Below are 12,500 nucleotides of genomic sequence, written 5' to 3' on the forward strand. Positions count from 1 at the left end.
ATGCCATCGATGACTCCTATAATTCCTTGGAAATCTGGGAAGTGTTTGTAGTTCGAAATTCTGCATGATGACTTGCATCTCATCCTCTGTTAAAAAAAAGTGTAATGATAGGTTCAAACTCTAAGCCAGAGACTAACCGTTTCAATTCCACTGGGAAGAACTCAACCTACCTCTCGGCCACTAGATGTATTCCCGTCTTAAAGCAACAGTAGCTTCTGTCACTCTTTTTAGGATTCTCTCCAAGCTACTGAGCGTTACATCGAACCTGTCAGAAACAGATCTCATTGCTTCCGGGTTTGAGATGAACCACACGAATATCAAAACCTGTGTTGTAGCGGAATCGCCTTTTTTCCAAAGCGATTTCCACGGGGAATCGACCCTGTTTCGGCGAGTTCTTGGCTGAGCGACTCAAAAGTGTTTCTTGTCATTCGAAAGTGCCTTCTAAATGCATCTAGTGGGTAACAGGGCACTACCACCTCGCAAAAAAAAAACATTTCTGATAAGATCCCTCCTCATGAATGGTATAATTTCTCCGATCAAATGAATGTCGCCCTCATCCTCATTTAGGAATTCTTCTTCGATAGATTCATCAAGCATTTCGTTAGTCCTGTTCCGGGGACTCCCTCTTACCCCGCCCTGAAAATGGGCCTGGAACCCAGGCGGGAAAATAGAGAGTTCTGTATTACTTGCAGGCGCATGCTCGGAATGAGCCAATCATATTGCATTAGATGCCAGGCTGGATATGCAAATAAAGGGAACCTTGAAACTCCGACAAAAAATCGTATATGAAAATTACTGTGTGATTTGCAGTGTCAGGAAAGAGAACATCTAAATTATGCCTCGTCGTGACCAATCAAGGAGAGAAAACCTCGATCGCAATGATGTTGGAAAATTATTGCCGAATAAATGTAACGACTGAGAGAAGATCGCAGTAAATCGATGCAAAGGCTGAACTAGTAAATATAGCACAGGATTTCACTAAGCGACAAAACAGCTCGGAGTCAGAATTTCATATTATCTGCAGTACTTTACCTCTAACAATGAGTTTCAGAAGGAAAGTGCTTTTAAGTAGCAACAATAAAAGCAAGGTGACACACGCTTTTAAGTAGCATTTTTCATCCTTATTAATTAATATTCACGAACAAATTTTGACCAGAAAAAAAAACGTGACAATTAACGTTCGAATAATCGATGTTTGACTGTGCATATATATGTATAAATTTAATAGGAACATTGTTGCTTCATCATTGCGTTATCAACATAAACTGGTACATAAAGAAACAAATAGTCCAGGTTGTGATTCAATTTCGTTTAACCTTTTATCTAACTTTACCAGGAATAATGCTCAGTTTTTCTGTCATGCAATTGTCATGCAGTTTTTCCGATATAAAAATCATTGCAATCTCAACAGGCAGCTCTACATAAAACCTTAGCCATTTGGCCACGGCCCTAAGTCTGTCCTTGTAAGGAAAGAAAGATTTCGTGCAACGAGTGCTTTGAAAAATTATTCTAAAGAAAAATTAATAGTCTGAGTAATTTACTCTACTCTAATTACTCAGAAAAAATACTCTGTTTGTCACCGGTGTTTGTGAATTATTCCTGATAAAACTGAGCGTATTTACGACATTTTTTACCTGACTGTTTTATATTGGGTATCCAAACAATTTGTCCGTGATTTTGAAAAAAGATTGGTAGGCCTGAACTCCTGAAACAATCACAGTTTCAATAATTACTGTGCAACTCAAATATATGTTCACTGGATCAGTGCAATTATCACATAACTAGATCGACAGAAGTAATGAGCCATAAATAATGAACAATAAACAAGCAGCGGCAGCGATTCACATCCACAACCTACAGTATATTTGTGAGTTTCAAGGAGTCTCGGGGAGCAATTAAATCAAAATTTGATATTTTTCTGCGCCAACATCATGCAGCAGTTCAGCTGGTTTCAGGCACGAAATTCCATACTTTCGTATCTCATCCATCTGATCTTTCACGATTAGGTCTCTCGATGAGAAAGACTGATTTACAATTAACATTGGCCTCGGATCGAAGAAAATCGCAAACATATTAAAGGAACAACCATGTAGCAAACAGACTTGCCAAAACCTGTTCCAGGTTTAACAAAACCATCATTACCGGTAACGACTGCATGAATAGCTTGCAGTTGTTCCTCCTTAGGCACAAAGGTAAAGTTGCACTTCTTAAACGCGAAATCAATTGTTTCCAGAAACTTGGCGTTATAATTTCCTTTCACATTATCTCCATGTATCCAGTATAAAAGCACTCGGAATAAACTATGCCCATATAAGGAATACTTTTCCAAATATGGTTTTCCCCCCAGTTTTAGGGGGGAAATGGCGTCATTCCGTACATGCGCCTGCAATTAATACAGGACTCTCTCTTTTCCTGCCTGGGTTCCAAGCCCATTTTCAGGGCGGGGTAAGAGGGAGTCCCGGAACAGGACTAGCATTTCGTACAACAGCAGCATTTCCTCCGCCATCTTGAACCCAACTAGTTCCAGGCTCGCTCTATAATTTAATATCTTCCAGGGAACAGTCTCGTTATGGAACGAGAGTATCCCTGTGAAAATTTCCGATCGGGGTTTGACGCGTCATATTTAATACAACCGTCGACCAACCGGTTTTTCCGAGTAGACAACCTAAGAAAACTATCAAGGCACCTTAGGATTTGTATCTACTTAGCAAAGCAACGGTTACGTTTGAAATGAGTGATAGTTGACTTAACTAACTTGTCACCAGGTTGGTACTCCTATTCTTTTGCATTTTATACGGACATTTATGTCAGATTTCTCAGCAAAATGTCTATCTTAGTACGAGATATTTTTGTTACTTGTCTTATTTCTTCGATTTTTCCGAGAAAGTCGAAGAAAAATCCCCATCTCTTCTTTGATTTCTTTCAAATGTTTTGTTGTTTCGACACGCCGTGAACTCGCTTTGCATCTGAAATTGGTTTGGACTGAAATATATAGGCTTTATCCAAATGTTTTCTATCCAATAGTTTAGTTGGATGCTGAGAGTTCGTTTTTCCCGTTAGTTTCTGTCGTCTTTACTCTTATAGACCACAAAAATGACAACGTAAAATGTTCAAATTAGCTAGGCAAAAAAAGTACCTTTTTCCTTTCATGCGCCGTGTTCAGTGAAGAGCACGCATCCCTTTGAGGTTTTTATACTCTTTTGTTTTGTTCTGGCTCATTTTAAAATATTGAGTTTGGTTTGAATTTTAAAATTTCACCCACAAGTGCAAAAAAATAATGAATTTGTGACTCAGCCAAAGCACATAAACGGTTCTGCTGGTGAGATTTTAAAGTAGGACCGTTACCCTACATTTACTGATTTATACCATTTACTTTTAAATGTAATGAAACTGTCAAGGCAAAAGTTTGTTAATAGTTCAAAAGTTCAAAAGATATTTCTAAAATGAATGTTTGCTCTTGATTGAATGGTGACAAGAGATCATGAGGTAAGAGATTGAATCCCCGTGCCCAATAATAATTATTTGAAATATATTTTTAGATGCGAATGCTATTTTTAGCTTTTGTCCCCATGACCGCGCGGTCTCATTGTAACACGGATGACCCGATTCGCTCAAAATCAAGCGCATTAAAACGAATCTAATATTAGAATCATATAAACGCATGTATACGAGGGGGACATTGGGGTATATTAGAAACCGTAAAACCGAAGAAAAAATCATCCAAAACCGCAAAAAAATTCGGCCAAAACCGAAAATCGCGTACAAAACCGTCGAAAACCTATACAATGGTGACAAGTGGGGCATACAGAGCAAACTACGCTATCACTTATTTTATCAAAGTATTTATGAATGTCATGGACTTTTCTAAAGCCTTCGTATCTAATAGTATCTGCTCAAATCATAGGCTTTATTTCTGCCGCTCTTTCGGGCCCGGACTCAGTTGTGAGCTCATTTTCCGAAAAGCAGCTAGTAATGGAGTCTAGTTAACTTATTAGAATTTGCACACAAGTCCTCTCTGCAATTGCAATTTTGCAATCGTAAAGAGTTGTATCTCTGGAAACTTCAATCGAAAATTGATAACTAAGACCTGGCAGTTTGGAGATTCGACTTTATATCTAAAGTCAAATATTAACTATATGTTAAGAGATGATTTAAAAATAGATGATATTGAAAATATATGGGTTGACACACAAGACTTGCTAATAGGTGTCATTTACAACCCACCTAATAGGTCCCAACGTGAATTTCTTGACGAATTTGAGCAAGTTTTGCATACCATTTTTTTGTCTAAGCGGAAATGTTTAATCTTAGGTGATTTTAATATCAATACACTTGTTAAGAGCACAATAGCAAAAGAATACCTTAATCTGGTCCATTCCGAAGGCTTTAATCCCTTGATATTTGAAGCAACTTGAATAACAGAGACGACAATAAGTTGTATTGATCATATTCACTCCAATTTTGTGTACTCAAGCACAAGTGGTAGTATTGCAGTCGAAAGAGCTGATCATTTGCCTGTTTTTAGCCTTTCATACGATCCTTTACTAAGCCCCTTTCCCGATACCATTGAAATTAGAGACTTTAAAAGATTTGATGAGACGGCTTTCCGTGACGAATTAAGGAACGAAAAATGGAAGTCTGTTTATAATAGTAGTGATGCGAATGAAAGCTTAACTAGATTTCTACATACTTTTAACAGGATTAGCAATAAACATGCACCAATTAAATCAATTAAGATTAAAGGTAAGTCAAACAAACGCTGGATAACTAAAGGTTTAAAAAAATCGACTAAAGTTCGTAATCAGCTGTATAAAAACTGGTTGACTACCCGCAACAGTTATTATTATAATAGATATAAAATGTACCGTAACAAAATCGTTACTATCAATAAGTTATACTGTACAATATACTATGATCGCGTACTTAAAGACTCTGCAAACAGTAACAAAATGTGGGATAACATTAACCTAATAATAAATAAAAAGCGGCCATCTTCCATTATTGATAATCTACAAGTTAACGGTAAAAATCTCCACCAACCAGCTTCTATATCAAATGCTATCAATAAGTACTTCTGCAATGCTCCAACTGAACTTGCATCTAGTTTGCCTAAAGCAGACCGCCATTTCGCGTTCTTTTTGAGGAGGAAAAATGCATTTTTCGCTTTACTAAGGTAAGTGAAGTGGAGGTCTTCTTACCTTTAGAGAGCATCGATTGTAAAAAATCGTTTGGTTATGACAAGATTCACCCTTTGTTATTATTCAAACAAGGCTCTCGTTCTTCATGCGGTAACTACCGACCCATATCAGTTCTCTGTGCATTAAGTAAAATTTTTGAAAGGTGCATTCTTAATCAACTGATATTCTATTGCCTGACTGGAAATATCTTAGTACCCGGATACAATACAATTGACTGCTTGGTAGATTTAATAGATGAGATAACGAAAGCCCTTGATGAAGAAAGGTATGCTGTATCGCTCTTTCTAGACCTAAGCAAGGCATTTGGCACAGTAAACCATTCTATTTTGTTATCCAAACTAGACCTATATGGTATACGAGGTAATGCAAATCAGTGGTTTAGGTCTTACCTAAGCAACAGGAAGCAGAAAGTTTTTGTCAATGGTGTGGAGTCTAACTTTCTTTTAGCAAACTCTGGAGTACCTCAAGGATCGATCTTAGGCCCTTTTCTTTTTTTAATTTATATAAATGATTTTGAAAAAGCAACCAACTATTTTTCCCTAAGACTATTTGCGGATGATACTTCCTTAATTGCAACTGGGAAAGACCTAGATGTATTGCTTCAGAGGATAAACTGTGAATTGCCCGCTATTTATGAATGGTTATGTTCAAACAGATTAACCCTGAATTTAAGTAAGACAAAATACTTGGTTTTCAACCACGACAAAAAATTAGTTTTAATCTATATCCTCCTCTAAAATTAGCAGATCAGTACCTAGAACAGTCATATAGTGTTAAATATTTAGGGCTCATTATTGATTGTTTCCTGTCATTGCATGAGCATATTTATCATATTAGTAGTAAAGTTAGTAAAAGTGTCAATATTATCGCTAAACTAAAACCACATGTGACATCCCAATCTCTGATAAGCATCTATTATGCACTTGTATACCCCTATCTAACCTATGGTTGCGTACTGTGGGGCAATAATTACGAGGCGCCATTGTCAAAATTGGTGAGACTACAAAACAAAGTTGTCAGAATTATCAACAATGTGCCACTTTGTGATCATATTACTCCCCATTATGTAAACCTTGGTTTCCTTAAGCTTCCCGACATTGTTAAATTATACACGTGTCAACTATTTTATGATCACCTAATTAATAAGAAGTCGTCGAACCTTAACTTGTCTCTAGTATCTGAGCAACATAATTACGCTACTCGAAGTGTATCCTTACAACACCTAAATCCAGAATCTTTCAGAATAAACATAAGAAAATTTTGTTCAACTATCTTAGGGTGCTATTATTGGAATGATATTCCTTGATCTATACGCAACAAGCCAACTAGAAAACTGTTTAAAAAAAAACTTTATCAGTTTTATTTTGCTCAGTGATGATAATTCTAACATTATATATTTATTTACTATGCGTTTACTCTTTCCTCTCTAGTTTACTTTTTATCCTAAAATAAATGTTCGTACTTAAAGGGCATATAATTAGTTTACTATATCTTTGCCCTTTCCTCTTCATCTTTCACTGTTACGTACTTATTTTGTTAAATATATTGTATCTTATGTTTGTCAAGTGGAAATAAAAATAAAAAATAAAAAATAAAAAAGATTCGACTGGAATGTTTAATCTTGGTCTAAAACATGCAATTGTACTGAGGAAGCTAACTGGTACAATTTGTTTCTTGTTTTACATGGCAGCGGGAACTTGATCTAAGGTTAAATTTGGTAATAAACAGATACTTAGTTAAAACAGCAGTCGATTGCTGAACCTCACCGCCCTTCCATATCGCGATCTTATACTAAAGAGAATATTCGTCGATGTCCCTAATTCATCTTGCTGGTCCTGGGAATTGTTGTCATCTGCAGTGACTTCAACATCTTCGTCAGCCTTCGTCGGAGTCACAGCTTCCCACTCACTTCATGCTCGTTCAGATCTTCATGGGGTCATTCATCGTCATCCACTCCGAAGTTCACATTAACCTTATCACCGACTTCGAGATAGCGTTGATAAAGATACTCTGGCAATGTTCCGTGCTTAGCCATCGTAGTTTCCTGCCGCCCTATCCTTTGTCTTACTGCAGCACCATATGCTGAGACCCAGTTGCGAAAGAGGTCACAGCCATTTGCAGGAAGGTTGACAACGGATAGAGGCATCATCAGAGGTACGTTATGAGGAGACACCGTTGTGTCGGGCTTGGTGTACCAGGACCTTCGACTGGTGTGATAGTACGCAGCCCAGCTTGTAGCACGTTTGACGTTCTCCTTCATTGTTGCACCAAACGACCTGGCATATTCGCGGAGCTTACACATGTTCACGTTCTTGGAATAGACAGTGGTGTGGCAATTTTCAACCTCTAATGTTGAACAGCTTAATAAAAGACCAAGCGCTTGGTAGTCACACTCTCCTACTCCCTAGTCCCCATTCCATTAACTGGACAGAGTTTGCTGTTGCAGAGGTATGACCTTGGGGACCATTTAGGGCGCCAGTGATGTTACTCTAAGCACGTTTTTGATATACATGCTCTTCAAGTACAGTTTTTCAATGGTGAGCCAAACCAATCGCTTCTTCTGCTGTCTTCTTTTCATATGAAGCGCCCTTGTTATGGACAGAGAAAGCTTGGGAGATTGCGCCAATTGCCATAACGAATTCCTCTCAATAACTTTGGCGTTTCGCGGCTATTCGAGATCAGTTGCCACTCAAATCGAAGAGAAACCGGAACCCAACAAAATAGGAACACCGAAAAACCGCTAGCATTTTCTACGAAAACCGAAAACCAGATTCTAAAAAACGAAAAATCCGCAAACCGCAATGGACACCAAAACCGAAAAACCGAAGTCGTTTTGCACGAAAACCGAAAAACCGATCTAAAAAATTGCCAGAACCGCAAAACTGAAAATCCCAATGTCCCCCTCGTATACGGTGATAGTAGGTCCTATTTACCTACCAAGAGGTGCTCAGTAATCAACAAAGGAAAGGCTTGGGGGTAGTCACACCCTCAAAGGAAGCCACTTTTTCCTCCTTGACGAGATTTTCGATCCAAGAAAAAGTTGAATGTTGTTAGTTTTAAAGGGGGAAAGGCTGTTAGAAAGTCGAAGATGAGTATTCCAGTTCCTTATTCCATCCAACAAGCAACTGATTCCTCAACAGCATCTCCACTGGTGTCAACTAGCTCCAGCGATTCCCCTCACCAACCTTGCGATGATTTACCCGTTGCGGATTTCGAGGAAGAATTCCCCGGCGCTAACAAAAAAAGCAAAGGTCCGCAAAATTAAGATCAAACGGAAGCTGAAGCCTACTACGTTAGAAAGGAAAGAATTGCTGCATCTTGGCTCAATGTTAGAAATAAATTGGTGTCAGCTCTGTTGACAAGGCATTCTTTGCCTTTGGGACAGATGTGTACTATTCCGAAATGCGAAACAGAAGCCAGTGGGAGATGCTTTCACTGCGAGCCAGCGCAATACCTTTGCGAAGACCACATAAATACTGTGCACGCAGGAGGCAGATCGGTGCATCAGCCGGAGATTTGGAAGGTTTTTACGTTGTGATTGTAGTTTAATATGTTTGTCTAGGCTTTTTTTGTCTTTGGCTTCCTTCTGTTTCTGTCCCTGTTTTATTAATAGGTAACGTTTGTTCAAGACTCGCTAACGATTCTACAATGTACTTCCTTAATCTTGTCCTGATCACCCATGATGCACTCAAGAGCGTGAACTCGTCTATTGTAGGTCTAGAACACTGATGATTTTCCCGTACATGTACAATTCATGTTCATAATCCCATAGAGCAATACTGTTTGGGGGCTCTTTACCCTTCAGTGAACTAGATATCCATTGTTTGAATGCAAATAACCCCCCAAACTGAACTTCATTGCAAAAATTGCGAAATTACTTGATTTTAAATTCACTATGTCCTTTACAATACAAAAACGTAGGAACCACCACTTCTAACGAAAGCAGTGATCAAACAACAAGCCGGTTTCAATGTATTTCGTCTTTAGTTACTGAAGGTTTTCAGTTCACTTTGTGACCCCTACAAGCCAGTTTACTCCCTAGCAATTCCTATTACGAGAAGCTGTATTGATAGGCCTTTGGCAGGATATAGTCTATAGTCTCTATGCCTGGAGATCTTTTGTCTGTAGAGGGGCTGGGAGGCTTTTTCAAGGGTTCAAGGCTTGAGAGTCACTATTTTTAAAATTTCAACCAAGGAAGGTGTTATCATTTTCTTTTCAGTGGGCAGTGTTTTTGTTTATGCAACAAAATAATTTATTCCTTGATGGACTTGTGTCCCAGCATGATGCTTAACAAGGGTGTGTAACTGAATCCAGCAAAAGGCTTTGTTAGTTAGCTTTGCTAGTTGTTTCCTCTTTTTAATGACACAAATAACCATTATTCTGTAACATTCGGCATCTGCTATCTTAACGTGAGCCAGTGCCATTCTGATATTTGATCGTGTGTTACTATTCACCATTTTATTGCAGGATTGGAAATGCAGTTTGTCTTCTCAGTGGATTAAGGAAATGGTTGATAACAAATCAATCCACGTTTATTTTTTTCTGATGTTGTATGCGTATTGGATACACACTTCAGAGTAAGATTTGCATTATATTATTTGCATAAATTATTCAGCATCTTTGGATTACTGAAGTGAATTTATGTTCAAGTTCTTCTGTTATCTTCTACATGTTATTGTTCTGTACATACATGTATTTGTTCTAAATAATGTTTCTGTCTCAGAACACACACCCGGAAGCAATGCTTGATAAGGTTGCTCTTGCAATCCCTGCATTCCACTGCAATGGGCACAAGGTTTCTTGTCAGGTGTTTAGAAAGAAATATTTTGACCCATAATTATGTTAAAATGTACCTGTAAATGTCACTATAGTAGGTTTTGGCCAGGTTACCATTCTCTTTCCTTGGTGCGATTATTGTAAGAGACCCGGCCCTTGCTTGAAGGTAGTGCCGTTTGTTAGCCGTGACTTTGTTTTCCCTTGAAATGACAGGTAAACTACAGTGGAAGAAGGCTGGAAGGGTTTGGGATGAGTGATTGGCGAGGTGATGGAAAGATTGTGGTCATACTTGAGGCCAACAGGAAAGATAACGAAGGAAGTGATTCCTGCACACAGAGTTGACACATTAAGTGATTTTGTCATTAATTATGCACGAAAGTCCATTTCAGCCCTTGGTAAATGTTGTGGTTGTTTCCGTTAGTCTTTTTGAACATTAGTTTTTAACTTATATGTTGTATCTATAACGCAATTGAGTAAGATGGCTGCAATATTTCAGTACTTAATAAACTTATTTAAGAATAATAATTACTTAATAAAAAGAAATATGCAATAAACTGACGTCTTTAGGAGGCAACAATTTTCAGTTTTTTTCCTCTTACTTTAATATTTGTCTTGACAAACACTTTCCCTTACCTTAGCTGCACAATCGTAAAAAAAGCAAAAATTACACTGTTAAACACATTGACAATGTTATGGTTTCATATGAGAAATTGTTTATTTTTTGACAAGATGCCTTCATTATTGACGCTGTACGTCAACATAGCAACAGGAAATCCATCTTGAAACATCCTTTATTTTATCTTTGAGTGCTTATATCTCAAAAACGAAGTCGGTGACCCCTATTTTTGGTTGAGCCAAATTGATCATCAGGTTAAGACAAATCTCTCTCAGTATGCAAAGTTAGAAAAAAGTCGTGGAAGCGGATTCAGAGCCACCTCATACTTCGTTAATTGTGCGGATAGCGCTGAATCTGCTTTCTTAACAATTTTCTTTTTAACTTATGGGAGAGTTTAGCCTTAGGTGGTTAATTGCTGTCAGGCAATACAAAAATGGGATGGGGTTCATCAAGTTCATTTTCATGAGATACAAGCATTCAATGACAAAATAGGGGGTGTTTCTATGTGGATTTTCCATTGCTATGGTGTCCTACTACGTCATAAAACTCTTTGCAACTCAGTTACCATAACAAAATTTGCCATAACGTGAATCAGTCTTGTAGAGTCAATCCTTCTAATAAGCCAGTCTTTGGAAATTGTCGAAACCAGTTTGAGCCACCTAAAATTATGAGTGGACCTAAATGTAAGATTACAGGTACTTTTATTTCCGCCAAAAAGAAAAGCAAAGATCAGATTTGACTTCACTGCTGTTCGAAATTTCCCTTCACTGTATTTAAGCTTAAGATTTTTTTACTGTTCATCACATACCCTCTAAGCCTATACCGGAGACTTCTGTCCACATCACACACTTTCGTGTTAGCTTCAAGGTCGTTTTTCCTAATGCTTTGCATGAACGACTTGACGCGTGTTCCGCATACCTTTGTCAGGAGCTCTATTTACACTGACTTTACAATACATTTTTCATAATCAACAACACCGGCCGTTTGAAGATAGCGAAAAAAACTGGCGAAGAGTTCTTCACTGCCATAAACATTGCCAAATGCAGTGTTCAAAAAAGATGATGGATTTCGGCAGAAAACCCTCTCATTGGTAAACTTGCGAATATGATTGTCAGCCAAACGAACAAACTCAACAAGTTCGTCTTTAATGAAACCTTCATTGAAATGAACTGCGAGTTTTCGTAGTAAATATGATGTTGTTTCCGGTTTCATTTTCTGAACAATTTCAAGCTCTTTTACTAAATTTTCCCGGCGGGCAGCTGTTACCATCATAGTTCCTTTTCTTCCATCAATTGTGTTTTTTCTTTTTCCGTGCGGTAAATTGCAGCTCCCCCAAATCTGTGCAAAATAACCAGTTCTTCCGCTACTAATTGTGCCTCAGTTGGCGCTTTATAATCGGTTTTGTCCGTTGTTTTACTGTGACTGTGACTGTGAGCGAAAACGTTAACAGCCTCTACAGCACAAGACGAGACAGAGATTTTATCTCCTCGCGAAAGGTGGCCGTGACCTTTCGAACGCGACAAAAACGTAGCCAACTTTTTAGCTAGAAGCGCGCTCAAAACTAACGAGCAACCCGGCACTTTCAAATGTGCGCGCCCACGATGCAAAACTTGTCCCTTCATTCTTAACACTAGCAAGATATCCGGATCTGTTAAGATCACCGATCGTTTCACATGTACCTCCGCAAATGTCATTTAGTGCATAACCTGTACGTTATGCAATAAATGATACATTGGCGAGACAGGTAGACGACTAGGCGACCGATTCTGCGAACACCTTTGCCATGTTGAGAAGAATGACAAGGATGCATCTAAGCCAGTCGCTCGTCGTTTTAATCTCCCTAACCACTCCAAAAAACACATGGCTATCTGCTTCCTCTCCCTACATCAAGGTACGACGGTAAGCCGCAA

The 12,500-nt window shown here is 38.4% G+C and overlaps 1 protein-coding gene, 1 long non-coding RNA gene and 1 pseudogene across 4 annotated transcripts in view; 1 reads left to right on the forward strand and 2 right to left on the reverse strand.

Annotated features, from left to right (window-relative positions):
- LOC138052049 (uncharacterized) overlaps nucleotides 1–1,592 on the reverse strand; it is a 12,960-nt gene extending 11,368 nt beyond the window's left edge. For both annotated transcript variants that reach the window (XR_011132985.1, XR_011132984.1), the window contains exon 1: nucleotides 1–1,592. This exon is cut by the window's left edge. This is a non-coding gene — a long non-coding RNA (uncharacterized lncRNA).
- Nucleotides 1–12,500, reverse strand: part of LOC138052048 (nmrA-like family domain-containing protein 1) — a 76,330-nt gene that overhangs the window by 21,175 nt on the left and 42,655 nt on the right. The gene's annotated exons all lie outside the window — the stretch shown is intronic.
- Nucleotides 7,548–8,736, forward strand: LOC138051030 (uncharacterized; annotated as a pseudogene).

This window comes from Montipora capricornis, chromosome 6, assembly GCF_036669925.1.
Source record: "Montipora capricornis isolate CH-2021 chromosome 6, ASM3666992v2, whole genome shotgun sequence".
In the NCBI taxonomy this organism is placed as follows: Eukaryota; Metazoa; Cnidaria; class Anthozoa; order Scleractinia; family Acroporidae; genus Montipora; species Montipora capricornis.